This window comes from Argentina anserina, chromosome 5, assembly GCF_933775445.1.
Source record: "Argentina anserina chromosome 5, drPotAnse1.1, whole genome shotgun sequence".
In the NCBI taxonomy this organism is placed as follows: Eukaryota; Viridiplantae; Streptophyta; class Magnoliopsida; order Rosales; family Rosaceae; genus Argentina; species Argentina anserina.
In genome coordinates, this window is record NC_065876.1 from 19,685,407 (window position 1) to 19,704,162 (window position 18,756).

The following is an 18,756-nucleotide window of genomic DNA, read 5'->3' on the forward strand; positions in this document are numbered from 1 at the left end:
ACTTAACAAAACACTTAAAAATCGAAAAACAAAACCAAAATGACACTAAAATTCGAAAATCAAAACAACAAAATTGAAACACATAAGCATCAAACAATAGATTTCAACAAATGATGTATACCCCACCCCACACTTAAAACTTACATTGCCCTCAATGTACAATATGATAAGCAACGAAAATTAGAAAGAGTTAAGGGATAAGAAAATGCAAACACTCGTTGATGGCTCCTTCATTGGCTTAATTTTAGAGTCTATAGCCTAGACTATCCCCAAATCATCACTTGCTTGCCGTAGGATCAAGGAGAGACGTCTCCTCCACATTATGCTCCACGAAATTGTCATAGTACGGCTTCAAGCGATGTCCATTGACCGTGAATTCCTTTCCATGCACCATGCTTTTGATCTGAATAGCACCAGAAGGAAAAACATTAGTAACAACAAACGGTCCAAGCCACTTAGAACGGAGCTTGCCCGGAAACAATCTAAGTCGAGAATTAAACAAAAGAACTTTTGCCCAACAACAAAGTGTTTCTTCCTAGTCATGCGGTCATGGAATGTCTTAGTCTTCTCCTTGTAAACCATTGCCGAATCATAGGCCTCATTTCGAATCTCTTCAAGCTCATGCAATTGCAACTTCCTATGTAATCCGGCCTCATCAATGTCCATGTTAAAATTCTTCACAGCCCACCATGCACGATGTTCAAGCTCCACAGGAAGATGGCACGCCTTGCCATAGACTAGTCGAAATGGTGACATGCCTAAGGGAGTCTTGTATGTCGTCCTATAGGCCCAAAGAGCATCATCCAATCGTTGAGACCAATCCTTGCGTGATGGTCCAACAGACTTCTCCAAAATTCTCTTGATCTCACGATTAGATAGCTCCACTTGTCCACTTGTTTGAGGGTGATAAGGCGTAGCAACCTTATGCTTAATTCCATACTTCTTCAACAATGCCTCAATGGTCCGGTTGCAAAAGTGAGTTCCCCCATCACTAATGATAACTCTCGGCATACCAAACCTAGAGAAAATGTTAGAACGAAGGAAATCTGCAACAACTCGAGAATCATTAGTCCGGGTGGCCTTTGCTTCCACCCATTTCGAAACATAATCCACACAAACGAGTATGTATAAGTAACCATTTGAGCTAGGAAAAGGTCCCATGAAATCAATACCCCAACAATCAAAAATTTTGACATATATAATCGGTGTCATAGGCATTTGATCTCTAGATCCTAAGTTTCCCATGCGTTGGCACCTATCACAAGTCATGCAAAAATGATATGCATCTTTAAAAATCGTAGGCCAAAAGAAACCACATTCTAACACTTTAAGAGCAGTCCTACGTGAACCAAAATGTCCTCCACAAGATTCAGAATGGCAAAAAGTAAGTATAGAATGATGTTCATGTTCAGGGACACACCTCCTAATGATTTGATCTACACAATGTTTCCACAAGTATGGTTCATCCCAAACATAATACTTAGCTAATGCCTTGAGTCTATTCTTTTGAGCATGCGATAAAGTATCAGGAAATTGCTTAGAAACAAGATAATTGACAATATCTGCATACCATGGCTCACTTACCTCAACTCGAAAGAGTTGCTCATCCGGAAAACTCTCTTGGATAGCCAAGGGCTCGGCATCTCTCACCAAACGACTCAAATGATCCGCCACAACATTGTCACTTCCCTTCTTGTCCTGGATCTCGAGATCAAACTCTTGGAGTAGAAGAATCCATCGAATCAATCTCGGTTTGGCATCCTTCTTTGTCATTAAATACTTCAAAGCTGCATGGTCAGTGTAAACAATAACTTTAGATTAAAGTAAGTAAGAACGAAACTTATCTAGGGCAAAGATCACGGCAAGAAGTTCTTTTTCAGTTGTGGTGTAGTTTTGTTGAGCATCATTGAGTGTTCGTGAGGCATAGTAGATGGCGTAGGGCTGCTTGTCCTTCCTCTGCCCTAGCACGGCTCCAACTGCATAGTCGGAGGCATCACACATCAACTCGAATGGCAAGGACCAATCCCGCGGTGCCATGATCGGAGCTGAAGTTAGGAGCTTCTTCAAAGTCTCGAATGCATGCTTGCAATCATCATCAAAGTGAAAGGGAACATCCTTTTGAAGCAATGAACTCATTGGTCTCGCAATCTTGGAAAAGTCCTTGATAAACCTACGATAGAAACCTGCATGTCCAAGAAACGATCGAACATCCCTCACACTTGTGGGGTGGGGTAAGTGACGCACAAGATCTATTTTAGACTTATCAACCTCAATTCCTCTAGATGAAACAATATGACCTAAGACAATGCCTTGCGTGACCATAAAGTGACATTTTTCCCAATTCAAAACCAAGTTAGTTTCCTCACAACGTTTGAGCACAAGTTCAACATTTTCTAAACAAGTTTCGAAATCTTCACCATAGACAGAAAAATCATCCATGAAAACTTCAATTTTAGAACCAATATACTCGGAGAAAATGTGATACATACAACGTTGAAACGTACCTGGGGCATTGCACAAACCAAAAGGCATGCGACGATAAGCAAACGTACCAAAAGGGCATGTGAACGTAGTCTTCTCTTGGTCTTCTTCCGCAACACTTATTTGGTTGTATCCACTATATCCATCAAGGAAACAATAGAAAGAGTGACTAGCTAACCTCTCAAGCATTTGATCAATGAATGGCAATGGCATGTGATCCTTCCTTGTTGTCGCATTGAGCTTCCTATAGTCAATACATACCCTATGTCCGGTCACTGTCCTTTGAGGCACCAACTCGTTGTCCTTGTTCTTCACCACCGTGATGCCTGACTTCTTTGGCACAACTTGAATGGGAGAGATCCACCTACTATCCGAGATGGGATAGATCACGCCACAATCGTGCAACTTAGTGATTTCATCCTTTACGACTTGCATCATTGGTGGGTGAAGGCGTCTCTGACCTTCCTTGGTTGGTTTGGCACCATCTTCTAGCAATATTCGATGCACACACATGGTAGGGCTAATTCCCTTGATGTCGGCTAAGGTCCATCCTATTGTCGTCTTGTGTCTCTTCAACATTTCAATCAATCTCTCTTCTTGCTCCTCATTTAGTGCAGATGAAACGATCACGGGCAATGTATTCTCTTCTCCTAAAAATGCATACTTCAAGTGGTCCTGGAGAACCTTAAGATCAAGCTTCGGAGCTTGCACCACAGAAGGAAGATTTTTGTTAGTAGTTAAGAGAATTGGACTAGGAGAGACAAAGCTTACCTCACGTGCAACCTTACGAGAGGTCATGTTTTCATGAATGAAGGATGGCACGACATTATTAGCTTCTAGCACCGAAATGTTTGAGCTATCACTTGTAAATCCGGCCTCTTGGGCAATGGTGAGTGCCGACTCGTCATTATCCAAGGTATCTAGATAGTTATCTCATAGCTTCAAAGATGTTGAAGCTAATCACTTCACCATCGAACTCAAAGGTGAGTGATCCACTAAACACATCGATTTTTGTTCGTGCAGTCCTCATGAAGGGGCGGCCCAACAAGATAGGAACCTCCTTGTGATCTGCCTCAGTTGGCTCCATGTCAATGACATAGAAGTCGGCAGGAAAGATCAAGCTCGACACCTGCACAAGAACATCTTCAACATAGCCCAAAGGGACTTTGTTGGAACAATCAACCAATCGAATCACAACATTGTCACGTTTCAAATCACCTAGACCTAGGTCCTCATAGATATAATACGGCATTACATTAATAGATGCACCTAAGTCTAGCATTATCTTCTTGAATGTCATGTTTCTGATTGTACAAGGGATTGAAAAACTCCCTGGATCCTTAAGCTTTGGTGGTAGCTTCCTTTGGAGCACGGCAGAAACCGTCTCACTCATTGTGACAACCTCCTTCTCTCGAGTCATCCTCTTGTTGGTGCATAATTCTTTCAAAAACTTAGCATACCTAGGATTCTATTGTATGCATTCAATAAGAGGCATGTTCACTTCCACTTTCTTGAAAATGTCGAGCATGGCTTGATTAGAGTCATCCTTCTTTTGCTTTGCAAATCTACTTGGGAAGGGAACACGAGGAAGATCATTAGTTGAAACCAAACCACTAGAGTTAGGATCCTTACCTTTGTCATGCACGGCATGATCTTCTTTTGGTAGAGGCACGGCATCATTGGCTTTAGAGAAGGCAGGGTCCTTCTCTAAGTCTTTGACATTGTAATTCTCGGCCTCTAGTCCTTTAGAAGGCACGGCCTTCTTGTGTTGCTGCAATGGAGCATCCAAGTTCCTCCCACTTCTTGTTACCATGGCCTTCACGTTCGGATTAGGCTCAATTTGGCTCGGCAACTTTCCTCCCTCATGGATCTTGCCCATGAAGTCGATCACTTGTCCCATCTGCTTCTTAAGCTCGGTTATGTCCTTAGAATGAGCTTGTTGACCTGTAACTAATGCTTGAGTAGCAGAGTTTAGATTTTGTTGCCCTTGAGCAAAAGACTTCAAAAGTTCATCATAATTAGGTGAAGATGCATTATTCGAACCATGAACATTAGAGTTAAAGGGAGCAGAACCTTGAGGTACCTGAGGCCTCACAAAAAAACCTGAAGGACGAGGTCCTTGACCTTGAGCATTGGATGGTTGAGCATTGTTGCTCCAACGAAAATTTGGATGATCTCTAAGTTCAGGGTTGTATGTGTTCGAGTATGGATCGTACCTAGGCCTTTGTTGCCCCATAAAGTTCAACTCTTCTTCAGTCATTGCACCATTTGGACAATTGTCAGTCGTGTGATCCTTGAAAGAACAAATGCCACATACTTGAGGGTTGATGCTCGAACCATTAAATGCCTTGACTAGCACGTCAAGCTTCCTTTCTAAAGTCGCCATCTGATTCCTTGCATCAACATCATACACCCCACGGCTCTTGCTTCCTCTCTTCTCCTTGGAACTAAATTGGCGATTGTTGTCAGCCAAGTCATCAATCAAGGTGTAAGCTTCTTGACCGGTCTTGTTCATGAAGGTGCAGCCACATGCCGAGTCCACCATGCTCTTATTGGTGGTGTCGAGTCCTTCATAGAAGAATTGCACCAAGTCATCCAACGAAATACCATGGTGAGGGCACTTCCTTTGTAGTTCCTGAAATTCCTCCCAAGTCTCATAGAGTGAATCACCATCCTTTTGAGTGAAGTTCTGAATCTCCCTCCTAAGTTTTTTCGTGAGTTGAGCAGAGAAGAATTGCTTCAAGAACCTCCTAGTCATTTCGTCCCATGTAGTGATGATTCCTGCAGGCAAAGAATACAACCAACGTTTAGCATCATCCTTAAGGGTAAATGGGAACAAAAGCAACCTCAAGCCTTCTTGAGAAAGATGATGAATCGATTGGAGCTTGCAAATGTCCAAGAACTCCCTAAGGTGAACATTAGGGTCTTCCATTGAAGAACCAGAGTACTTAGGCAGCTGCCCAAGCAATTGAACCGGAATGGAGAAGTTAGCTTCATCAGGTGGAGTGAAAGCAATGCATGAAGGTGATTCCGGGGTGGTGGGAATGAATGCATTCTTGAGTGCCATTGGAGCACCAACAAGAATTATGTCACGGTCCGCAATTGTGTCTAAGTCTGAATTGAAGATAAAGGGGAAGGAAAGATCCTCCTCTTCTTCTGATCTAGGTGAAGAGTTTAAGATTGAATTGCTTGGAGATGTTTCGAAATTTAAAGGTCCACTTATGAAAGAGTTGTTTAAATCTCTAAGTGCTTGAATTCGATCCTTGAGCTCTTGTGTTTTCTTAGAAAATTCGGACATGCATGGTACCTGTTGTACGAAAGTTAAAGAGTTAGCATTGAAGAATACACAATGAACACATGTAATTCGTGCCTTCCCTTAGTCACACACACGCACACTTGTGGGGAAGGGCACGGCATCTATGTCAAGTTACAAAGAGTTAGTTCTTTACGTTTTACAAAAGTTCATACAATTCACTAGTTCTTTTTGCTATTGCAATGATTGACCGATCGATTGATTCTAAGTTGTAAACCAAGGTGGACGTGCGGCCTAAGTATGGATGCCTAGACACAAGATCAAGTCTTTGTTTCAGAAGGCCTTGTAGCTCAATTAGAGATAGTGAACATGGTAGGACTCATTTGTTGAACTACGGAGAGCGAACTCCCTATCGACTCCATCACCGAGATGTATGTCAGTCATTAGTTCTCTGAGATCCAATTTTGGTCCCATGCACCAGAGTAATAAGAGAGCGTGCCCCTTACTCAGCTGGACTTAACCTCATGTGTTAGACAAATCTCCAAGTGTTAATAAAAGCCGCCCTCGACCTCATGCAAACTCGAGAGCTAGCATGAAGGGTTAAGGCTAATATTAACAAAAGGGACTTTACCTATTCCGTTCGATTTACAACCTACAACAATCATTCACTCAAGCACCAAAACAACAACCTAAGATACATTACTATATGTTACACGAAATAAGAATAAGAATAAGAATATACAAATGTACAATATAAACAATGAATTCGTAGTAAAAGTTAGGGATCCATCTCTTATGGATCCCCGGCAACGGCGCCATTTGATGAATGCTCGATTACTCGACATCAATATTTAACCCTGAACACATCATAGTAGTATAAAGCAAGAGGGTATCGTTCATAAACCGGGGATCCAGCCAGGGCTTAGGATCATAACACTTACACGAATTCATAAAGGTTTAAAGGTTTGATATAGATTTTGGATTGAATCATAAAAACAGTAAATAAAACCTAAACTACTATATACATGTGATCAACCAACCAACACATAAACAATCACCAAAACAATTCATATAAAGGGAATCGAAACAAGTTTCATGACTTCTTATTGAATCATGCCGCAACTATGTAATGAACACTAAGGATGGATCATGCATCTAGGGTTCTAAGCAGTAACCTAAACACATAGACACTTAACACATTCGATCAATACCAAGCAGCCTTAACCGAAATCTAACATGTTCATCTTAATCATGTAATTCCAAAGCCATGCACATTGAATTCATCAAGTATGTCACTTACTTAACCAACAACCATGCAATTCAAAAATCACATAAACAAGAATAAACATGTTCATAGCATAAGTCTTTAATCCAACAACCTAAATATCATGCTACACGCATAGTCATAACACTTAGAAATCGAGATTGATCAAGAGCTAGGTTCGGCAGAAACCAAAAACAGAAATTCATAAAACCAAAACATAATTTTCGAATCCTCTTGTGTTTAGAGCTATGGCTTGTGTTTGTGTGTAGGGCTGATGATGATCTGAATGGAGAGGCCGAGCCTCTATATATAGAGGTTTAGGAAGCCTTCTTGCCGTGCCAAAAGGAGATAGAAACCAATTGGGAAACTGAAATCCTCTTTGTTATGGATTTGGTTTATGTACTCCATATCCAACTTGATGTAGGAAACCAAGTCCAATAGGGAGATCACTTAAGGGCTGCACGGCAACAATCTTGGTCCAACTAGGAGTAGCTAGGCCGGCCTCCTCTTCTCCTTCTTCAACTCGAATATGATTTCCTTGTTCAACTAGGAATGCAACTCGGCAACTCTTCTTTCTTTCCAAATATGATTTGTCTTTCCTGAAAAGAAATCGTCGATTAAGGAATAGGAAAGAATGAAAATAGGAAAGTAGAATCCTAGTCGAGTAAGGAATCCTAGCTCAATCAGGAGTTCTAACACTTAGCACAATTTCATCATCAATTTATTCTAAAATCGGCATAGCTCTACCTAGAACATAGAAATGACAAATATGAACCTAAGACAACTAAATAAGAAGTAGCAAAGCATAAGAATAGGGCATATATACATTAAGAACGTCACACTTTGTGCTCCTATCAATATATATGAGCATATGAGGTCCAAGTATCTCTAATCTTTTAATCCTTTAAAATTTTTGTTTGGTCATGAGTCAATTCTTATATTGACAAGACCTCTACCCATTCCGGATTATATTTGGGGAAAACATTAATGCACATGCTGATTTTGGTTATTTAACTCAATTTGGGCACATATTATTCTTAGCAGCCAGAAATGAATCATCCACACCCTTGGGGAGCCGACCCCATTATCGATGAAGATGAAGAGGAGGATCCTGAAGAGGATCCGAGTGAAAATGAGGATGCTTTTGAAGAAGATGAAAACCATACGAATGGTGACTCAGCACTAGATGCATTATCTTCTTTGAACAGTGAGTTACCAGAAAGATCACCAACACCACCTCGAAGGAGAATTACACGTGGAATGCGGCCTTTTGTGACCTCCACACATCTGTTAATTATTAGTACTCCCAGAGTGAGACAGGGATGTGAAACTTCACACCACCACTTAGTGACCACGAGGGGATGTCATTACTGTGCTTACGACACCCCTGGGGCGTCAAGTTCGCATACGCCAGAGACACCAGATTCAAGATCACCATGTACAGATATATATTCATCACCGGAAGCTTCCTTTTTCATGCGGCCTACCATTGATGGCAAAGGACTTCACCATCTTTTAAATTGTGGCGTAGTGGATTCCAGGTGGAACGAGGCCAAGCAAATTTCCATACAATGACCAATTACACATGGCAATTTGAACAACGACTCGACCTTGAACAAGTTCAAGGGAAGCCTCCACTTGAGCCTCAACAAATCAACATTTGCTTCATACAGAACCTTCCTCCACGTGTTCATTTTCATATGGCACAACACACTGCGAAACCTACGCCATTTGCTACCCTAAAGGAAGCAGCTAGAGCTGCATATGAGGCATTGTGCATCTTTGATTCTATAGAGGCTCTTACTAGTGTTGTCTTTGTGATACCTGATGAGTATCGTATAGAGTTGAAAAATAGCGGAGGCATTAGATTCTATCTGGACGAGTGTCGTATTAGAGGGGTTCGACCTCTATTGGATGAAAGAGATATGCGTTGAAGGAGTCCTACGAGCATCAGTTCAACGATCGAGAATCATCAAGTTTTCTATCTTACAGATTTAGTTCTTAAGTTTATTTGTACTTAACAAACTATTCTTTCTTGGCTTGTTGTATGTTGGTTATTTACTACTTCTACTTATATATGTTCGTTGTTTAGAAACTATAACTACATAACTTTGCTTATATATGTTACGTTGGAAGTTTTGTAATTTTGATCTTTCAATGTTTGTGTCAGTTAATTTGTTTTAAATTTTTCTTTAGTCTTAAAAGGACACAAATGATTTTCTCATTCTCCTTATCATGTACCAAACGTTTGCTCTCAAAATGTAATTACTTCTTACTTGAGTTTACTTAGAAATAAAATATTTCCTTGTTTAGGAATTTTGTCTTCCAAAATGAAGTGTGACTATTTTTTTGTTCACTTATTTTGCAAAATAAAGGTTATTTCTATGGATGTTTATGGCAAGGTTCTTGTTATTTAAGGATACAAGTACGCAAAAATTTTAGAAATTTAATGGAAAAAGATTTTACTTCTCCAAATTTTCCCGAAGTTTAATTTTTTTTTTCAAACTCATATTATTAAGCCAATGAGAAAGAATATGATTAAGACATTAAGTACAATAGTTACTCGCAAGTTGATAGAACCTTCTGTTGTGACTTTGTCTTTAGGAATGCGCAAAGCTTGAGCAAGTTTGCTTCGAACATTTATGCGTATTTGAAAAGTAAACATTCTCCTTAGTTACAAGTATCCAATTTCCATCATGACAGTGAAAGCATGGAAGAAAATATTGGTGTAACTTCATTAGTTTCCTAAGATGACTATTTGGCAATAAAAAGGATCTACTGCTTATGTGGTATTCTGATGAACAAGCTACGACGCGTTCTACGTATCTTAATCTTTTCTTTTACTTCTGGAATTTCGGGACGAAATTCCTATAAGGAGGGGAGCTGTTGGTGAAATTCTAAAGTATTACGTCATTTATTCCTACGAAAATTTCTTAACTTCATCAAATCTTCAATTTCAAGCTACGACAATTAAGTTCATGTCGTTACGAGTTCACGGTACTTCTGAAATATTTTTCTGAGCTTCGACCTATCTTCTATGATTTTTTCAAAGTTTAGCAATATTGTAAAATTATTCCTATTTTTCAGAAAAATTGGTGAAGAAATCTTGGCCATTTGCTTCATTCACCTTTTCCCCAAATTTGATCCTAGCCCTCCATTCTAATTACTTTTCTTTTCATTTTAAAATTTTGACAAAGACTTTTAATTCTAGCCTTTGGATAATTTCCCACCTTCTAATCTCCACCCTCCATTGTTTTATTTAAAAGGGAGAAAAGTCAGCATTTGGTCAAAAGACCAAAAACCAACAAAGACCATCGTCTCTTTCTTCCTCATGTCTCTCCCTTTCAGACCCGACAACCTGACGCAAGGAGGCAGGTCCGGCCACCGCTCGACGCCGCCAGCTCCATATTGGCTTCTCTCGCCGTCGCCAACCTTCTGGTTCTGACATGCAGAGGATTGGAGCAACTAACAACTGAAGATATTGGCTTTCCTAGTCAACTTAGGAAATATTTAAAACTCAAGAACTGTGAGATCCTTCTGTCTCTTTTTTAAACAAAAATCATTCATGACTAAAATGGTTATCTGGAAGTCATCAATTATGGGGGAGTGTTAAAACCTTCAAGGAAGGATCGGTATGCTGAAGATTTACTTTCTGAAAACATGCTCCATGTTCTTACATTGTTGTAGAAAAATTGTTCCTGCTTTTCTGGGAACATGTTCCCTGCTATTCTGCCACAACCTCAGTAACAGATACATGTTTCCCTACTAAACTGTTTTAATTCATGTTCATAATCATGCTTATAAAATGACTGATTGATATTCTCTTGTGGCAGGTGTGATAGACAGCTAAGTGTGCAAAAACTAAATCATACTGCAGTGTGGTATGCAGGAGTGATATGTGCAGAACACAACAGTTGAGTAGATAGATGGAATAACTTATCATCAGTCAATATCAAAAAGGAAAAACCTGTGTGGAGATCAAGACTGTGACAACGAGTTCTTGTTCTCCTGAAGAAGTTGCAATTGTGATATAGAGTTGTTTTAGAAAAAAATCTCCTGTGTATAGAGTAGGTTGTTCTTAGACTTAGTTGTGATATAGAACTAAGATGTTAAGAACTGCAACAGTGATGAACTGTTGCTGAATGAATCCTTCTAGATAGAACAAGAGATCATCTTGACTGTTTGTAAAACATTGAGATTAATTTCAGTTAATCATGGTGCTATTTTTCCTCAATGAGGTTTTTGCACTATGAATAAAAATTCAACACTGTGTTTTACAAATCATTAATCTGTTTGTGCTGCATAAGAGTTGTTTGTTCACTCCTAGGTATCTTCAATTGGCATCAGAGCAGGTCCACTAGATATACTTAGTGGGATCCAGGGACTAATAGAGCGAACATCAATCAATATGCCGCCTCTGCTTAAAGGTGAAGGATTTGATGATTGGAAAGGCATGATGCAAGCATTCATTTCCGCACAAGACTCTAAGGCATGGCAGTGTATACTGCATGGATGGACACCTCCCAAAGATGAAGAAGCATCTGAAGGATCTGAAGAAGCAAAGGAAAAGAAATTTGACAGATGGACTGCTTCAGAACTTTCTTACAGTGAAGATGAAAATAAAGCAAAAAATGCATTATTTATTACTTTATCAGAAGATGATCGAGCACTGATCAAGCATTGTGCAAACTCAAAAGAAATCTGGGACACTCTTGGACTCACCTATGAAGGTAATAAAAAGGTTAAACTTCACAAGTTACAATTATTGTTACATGAGTTTGAAAACTTACAGATGAAGGAGGATGAAACTATTGATCAATTCTACAAGAGCGTGATTTCCATTACCAGCAGCATAAGGAGCATAAATGAAAAAAAGGCAATCTCTCAAGATGATATTGTGATGAAGATCTTGAGATCTTTACCGAAAAAATTTGCAATGAAAAAAGCAGCCATTTCAGAATCAAGAGATCTCGAGACCTATTCCTTGAATGAGCTTATTGGAAGTCTGAAAACTTATGAAGCTGAGATAAATGAGGATGACAAAATTGATCAAAGGAAGTCAAAAAATCTAGCACTGAAAGCAACCAAGAAGAAAGAGGTAAGTGATGAACTTTCTGAGTTAGGGTTATTAACCAAAGAATTTAAGAAAATCCTAAAATACAGAAATAATAATCCTAGTACTTCCAAAGGAAATTTTGAGAATAAAAAAAATAGGTTTTCTGAAACTAGAAAAGACTTAAAAGAAAGTAGGACTAATTTCAGGAGAAATCCTAATTTTAAACCTAAATGTTATGAATGTGGTGGTCTAGGCCACATTTCAGTTGACTGTGGTAACATGAAAAACAGTGGTGAAAATAAGAGGGCTTTAACTGCTTCATGGAGTGATGTTGAAAGTGAAGATGAGGAGTATTCCCCTAAATCCATGAAGAAGAATCTGCCTCTTGTAGCCTCCCTGAGTTTTGATCAGTCTGAGTCAGATTCTGAATTTGAATCAGAAGTTCTCAGCAATTTTGAGGTAAACAGTGATGATGATTATTCTGACATAAATGAAAGATATACAAAACTGTGTGACATTGCAGAAACAGTGCATACCAGAAACATTGATCTTGAACTACAAGTATCTTCTCTTCAAAGAACAGTAGATGAATAGGAACTGGCGAGTCATGAACAACAAAGTCAGTATGAACTAAAAGAAAGGGACCTGGAAGTAAAATTGAAAGAATTGTCTTATACACTCACTGAGGATGAGTGTAAACTTGAGAGAAAATCACTAATGGATAAATTAGATAATTCATCAAAACAGGTAAAAAAATCAACAAAATATTATTATTGAACTCACCCTTGAGAAAGAACTTTTGCAGGAGCAGGTTACTAAAAAAAATGATAAATTCAAGCAGTTTCAGCACAGTTCTCATCTTGCTGTCAAAATGCTTGGTGCAGGGAGACAATTCAAGAAAAGTTTTGGATTAGGCTATGTTGGAGAAAGTACATCGGTTCTCAAATTTGTTCCTAAGAGCAAAAATGAAGATAGTCACAAATTTAGCAATGACAGCAAAGACACAGAACCAAAAGATGAGAAAGTTCAGGTACTCTCATCAAAACTTAACACTTGTTCAATAGAGTCGATGGTAACAAAAAAATTGGAGTCCTTGGAAGAGAAATTAAATCAACTGAAAATCAATTTTTCTGAGTCGATGGAAACAAATAATCTCTCATTCAGTGATCTCTCGGAAAAATGTAAAAAAACATGATAGACAATTCATAAGAAATGAGGATACGTTTGATAAATTATTTTTTAGACTAAAAATTTTGGAAAACAAATGCAATCGTGTTCCTAAATCTAATGAGTTTATTGAGAAAAATGCCAGGATAAAAAATCACTTTGGAGCTAAGACTTGGAAGAAAAAGGAGGTCTTCAATGGAAACTGTTTATCAGCAACTGTTGATCCTACTATGAAGCACATTGAGGCCACATCTCTAGTTGCTTTAACTGCTGTAAACTCCAGAAATGAAAATGTGTGGTACATTGATAATGGATGCTCAAGACATATGTGTGGAAACAAAAGCTACTTTACTGACATTAAGGAGGAAGGAGTTACTGGAACAGTAACATTTGGAGATGCAAGAAAAGCAATCATTCTAGGTAAGGGAACTGTTGAAACAGAAAATTTGGGAAAACTGGAAAATGTATTATATGTGGCTTTGCTGGCTACAAACTTGGTAAGTGTAAGTCAATTGACTGATGAATTTGAAGATGTGTGGTTCAACAAGAAAAAATGCATTGTGTTCAATGATCAAGGTAATATTGTTTTAGGAGGTAAAAGATCAAAAGACAATTGTTATCATGCTTCAACAGATTCATCTGTTTTATTCTCTAACAAATGTCTTAAAACTATTACTACTGATGAAACTTTTGAGCTGTGGCACAAGAGACTAGGTCATGTAAACTACCAAGATCTTCAAAAATTATCAAATCAGCAGTGTCTTAGAGGAATGCCAAAATTAAGTGGAAGAACAGATAAAATGTGTGGTCACTGCAAATCTGGTAAACAAACTAAGGCATCACACAGGGTTGTAAAATCCACTGCAACCACTCACTGCTTGGAACTACTGCATTTGGACCTAATGGGACCCACTCAATCACCAAGTATGTCAGGTAAATTTTACATTCTAGTGGTTGTTGATGACTTTTCAAGATTTACCTGGGTGCATTTTCTTGTTGACAAAACTGAAACATTTGATTCCTTTGTTGGATTAAGTAGACAATTAACCAGACAAAAACAACATTCAAAATTAAAGCTAGCCAGAATCCAGTCAGATAATGGAACTGAGTTTAAGAATGTGTCTTTTACTAACTTTTGCCATGAGAATGGAGTTTTTCATGAATTTTCAGCTCCAAGAACTCCTCAGCAAAATGGAATTGTAGAAAGGAAAAACAGATCACTGCTTCGTATGGGAAGAGTAATGCTGCATTCAGCCAAACTCAGTGAAAAATTTTGGGCTGAAGCTATGAACACTGTCTGCTATGTGTCTAATAGAGTATTCATTAGAGCTGGAAGTGACAAAACTGCATATGAAATCTGGAAAGGTAAAAAACCAAGTGTTGGTCATTTTCATGTATTTGGAAGTCCAAGCTACATCCTTAGAGAAGGTGAGACCCTAAACAAATTTGCATCTAGAACTGATCCAGGTATCTTTGTTGGTTATGATCTAAATAGTGCAGCATATCGAATATACAACAAAGTCTCAAAAAGGGTCATAGTTACTGTTAATGTGTCAATTGATGATCTGTTTTATAGATATATTGATGAAGGCATGAGTGTCTCAAAAGGAAAGGATGCACAAAATGATGAACATGACAGTAAATCAAGGGCTGATGAAGAAGATGAGAATCTCAAACAAATTCCACAGAAAAGAACTGGGTTCAAACAAGTGCAAAAAGATCACAACAAAGATGATGTGATAGGAAACCTGGATGAAGGAATTCAGACAAGAAAGAAGAATAAAGTCACTCAAAGTGATCAAATAGAGAAGGCTCTAACCTGTTTTATCAGCAGTCATGTCAAGGATTCTGGCATAATCAAGTGCTTTGGTTTTGTATCATTAATAGAGCCTGCAACTGTCAAAGAAGCATTGTTCGACACATACTGGATTTTAGCCATGCAAGAGGAGCTCAATCAATTTGCTAAAAATCAGGTATGGGAACTTGTACCTAGACCTATCAATCTAAATGTGATTGGAACAAAATGGATTTTTAGAAACAAATCAGACAAGCATGGAACAGTAATAAGAAACAAAGCTAGGCTTGTAGCTCAAGGATATTCACAGAAAGAAGGATTGGACTATGAAGAAACATTTGCTCCTGTTGCTAGAATGGAATCTGTTAGGTTGTTAATGGCTGTTGCATGCTATCTGAAGTTCAAGCTCTATCAGATGGACGTCAAGACAGCATTTCTGAATGGATTCATTGATAAAGAAGTTTTCGTAGAACAACCTAAAGGCTTTGTTGATCCTCACCATCCGGATTATGTCTACAAACTACACAAAGCACCTTATGGACTCAAGCAGGCTCCAAGGGCATGGTATGATCGTCTCTCTTGTCATTTAATTAATCAAGGTTATGTCAGAGGCTCAATTGACAAAACCTTGTTTGTTAAAATCTTAAAAAATGAATTTATTGTAGCACAGGTCTATGTAGATGACATTGTTTTTGGCTCTACCTCAAACAAACTAGTCAACGAATTTGCTTCTGTCATGACTAGTGAATTTGAGATGAGTAATCTTGGTGAACTTAACTTATTTCTTGGTCTACAAGTAAAACAGATGAACTCTGGGATGTTTGTTTCTCAAACAAATTATGCTGAAAATTTGGTTAAAAAATTCGGCTTAACCAGTAAGAAAGTGGTTAATAATCCAATGAGTACTACTACCAAGTTACATGAAGACAAAGAAGGAAAATCAGTAGATCAGACTCTCTATCGGAGCATGATAGGAAGCTTGCTCTATCTCACTGCCAGCAGGCTAGATATCTCATTCAGTGTTGGTGTGTGCGCAAGATTTCAAGCCAACCCCAAAGAGTCACATCTTGAAGCTGTAAAAAGGGTAATTCGATATGTATCAGGTACAACAAATTGTGGCATCTTTTACACTCATGAATCTAATGCTGAGATTGCAGGATATTCAGATGCAGACTGGGGAGGAAGTATGAAGGATGGAAAAAGCACCTCGGGTGGTTGTTTCTTTTTGGGAACTAATCTTGTGGCTTGGCACAATAAAAAACAAAATTGCATTTCTCTATCTACAACTGAATCTGAATATGTTGCAGCTGGTAGTTGTTGCACACAAATGGTGTGGATGAAGAAAATGCTCAGAGATTATGGTCTGCAACAAGGGAAGTTAACAATTTTCTGTGACAACACAAGTGCCATCAGCATTGCCAAAAATCCTGTACAACACTCTCGAACCAAACATATCGATCTCAGGTATCACTACATTCGAGACTTAGTTGAAAAGGATATCTTTGAACTGTGCTTCATTGAAACAGAAAAACAACTTGCTGATATCTTAACTAAACCACTTGATACAGCTCGTTTTGAGTACTTAAGAAATGCTCTTGGCATTTGCACTGAACCTTGACTAAATTCTTTCCATCACATAATTGCACTTCATGTTCCATTTAAATGTTTATATGTGATGCAAAATTATTGGAACTTAGCTTGACTTGGTACTTGGCTCATTTGTTTTCTCTACCATTTTTTCTCTAGAAATAATTTTTCCTTGATTTTGGACTGCACCATTGGTGCATCTCTCTTGTATCTTGTGTATCAGCAGGATGAACTACAATGTGATTTTTGTGGAGAAAAGGAAAAGCTGGTCATTTATAAAAATATATATACAGGAGATATAAGGACAAAAAAAATCAAAAAAATACAAAAATAATAAATAAATTATATTCTCAAAGTAATGTCCTTTGGTAGTGTCATATGGCTAGATTATTCCCAAAGTAACCACTGTTTTGGTTAAGCCCTAATCGGGATGGCGGGACAGAAACAGGAATGACTTGGTCCACTGGAGGATGCAGGTAACAATTTCCAACTTGAGTCTCGGGGTTCATGGTATCCTTGTTATACCTAGCACCCTAAAGTCATCTGACTTGGGAGTGTTTTGAGAAATCAGACCACAAAAGATTGTTATAGGATGGAATAAGGGGGAGTGTTGTGTATATTGAGAAGCTACATTATATTAACTACTCAGCTTGTTCTACTCTCCATATTATCAGATGAACGGTTTTTTTTTACTGATACTCTTGAATTCGTGGTGATGCCTTGACTGGTTCAGTTGATAAAATCCATATTTTTAGTTATTTCGAAAAGACTCTATGGTATGAGAAATCTTTGCATGTCCATCCCTTGTTAATGTGCTTTGCCAGTGATCTTTCACATGCCTCTTAATTAACATGCATCCATCTCATCATATCCATCCAGAATCTTATTAAAGGATCAATGCCATTCTTAAAGTATTCAACTTGATAAAATAGTTTAGTTATGACTGGCGTTTTGTTCTATCAAGGAACGCTTCGTTTTTCAAAGTCTTGTTGTACTGGTACTTGTGATTGACTCAAATAGTGCAAGTTACAGTTGGTGGAGTATGTTCTGGACGTTTTCAATTCTTAAACCACACCCCACTTTGGCGCTACAGTTACCCTCATCTTCAGTTTAAAAAGGGACTCTATCTCTTTCATGTGCATCTACTAACCCTAACTCCCTTATCGGTATTGGCTTTATTTGTGCAGGTTTCGAAAGAATGAAGGAAAAGAAAAATACTCGGCTATCTCTCCTGGTGAATCCTCTGGCCGCTCTAAGCGTCCCCATTCCTCCTCTCCACCATCTCATCATGATGGGACATATTCTCTCCCCATCTTTCCTCCTGGCATCCGGATTCCCCCTGTAGAGCCTCGTCTCCCTCCTCCTCCAAACATGGAAGGGTACACTAGCATGATCCCTCCCTGCAGATTTGAAGGAGAACCCTGGCGCCCTCAAATCCCTCCTGAAGAAAACACCATGGAAGCTTTTGGGACATACCTCATGATTTTGGAGGAAAACATGCGCACCTCTGTCACCTCTATCCTGGATCGTTTTGACACCTTTACTCAAGTTCAGGTGCAACTACAAGAACAAATGCTCATCGTTCAAGCTCTTCTTCGCTTGGTGCTTCCTCCAAGGACTGTTGATCCCTCTGCCACTGCTCCTACTGCTCCTACTGCCTCAGCTACTGATCCATGGGAGGTTGCTGCCACCTCTCCTATTGCACCATCCAAAGGCTGGCCAAGTTGGAACCCATAGGCAGTCATATTCAATGGGGGAGAATTCGTTGAAGCAGTAGAATGAGATACTTGCTGATTCAGTTTAATTTAAACTTTATTTTTTGAACATCTTTGCTTATTGTATGCTTTCGGTTTGTAAGTGCTTAAGCACAGAAGTACCTTGGTCTAAACATTTAAATTTCATTCTGTCATTTAGAAAAGGGAAAGGATGGAAACTGATCCCTACATTTTCAAACTTCATTATTCTGATATATGCATATATGGCTGGGTTGTGTTTAGTTGAGTTTTGCAGGTTATGCTTCAATAAAGTTGAATACGAATGCCAATGGGGGAGAATGAAGATATTGGCTTTCCTAGTCAACTTAGAAAATATGCAAAACTCAAGAACTGTGAGATCCTTCTGTCTCTTTTTTAAACAAAAATCATTCATGATTA

The 18,756-nt window shown here is 38.7% G+C and overlaps 1 non-coding gene and 1 pseudogene across 1 annotated transcript; one reads left to right on the forward strand and one right to left on the reverse strand.

Moving 5' to 3' along the window:
• Positions 1-400: 400 nt before the first annotated feature.
• LOC126795678 (uncharacterized) lies at positions 401-4,360 on the reverse strand (annotated as a pseudogene).
• Positions 4,361-5,084: 724 nt separating this feature from the next.
• On the forward strand, positions 5,085-5,191 carry LOC126796545 (small nucleolar RNA R71). The gene has a single exon (XR_007672387.1). It is a non-coding gene; the product is annotated as a small nucleolar RNA R71 (small nucleolar RNA).
• Positions 5,192-18,756: the final 13,565 nt, after the last annotated feature.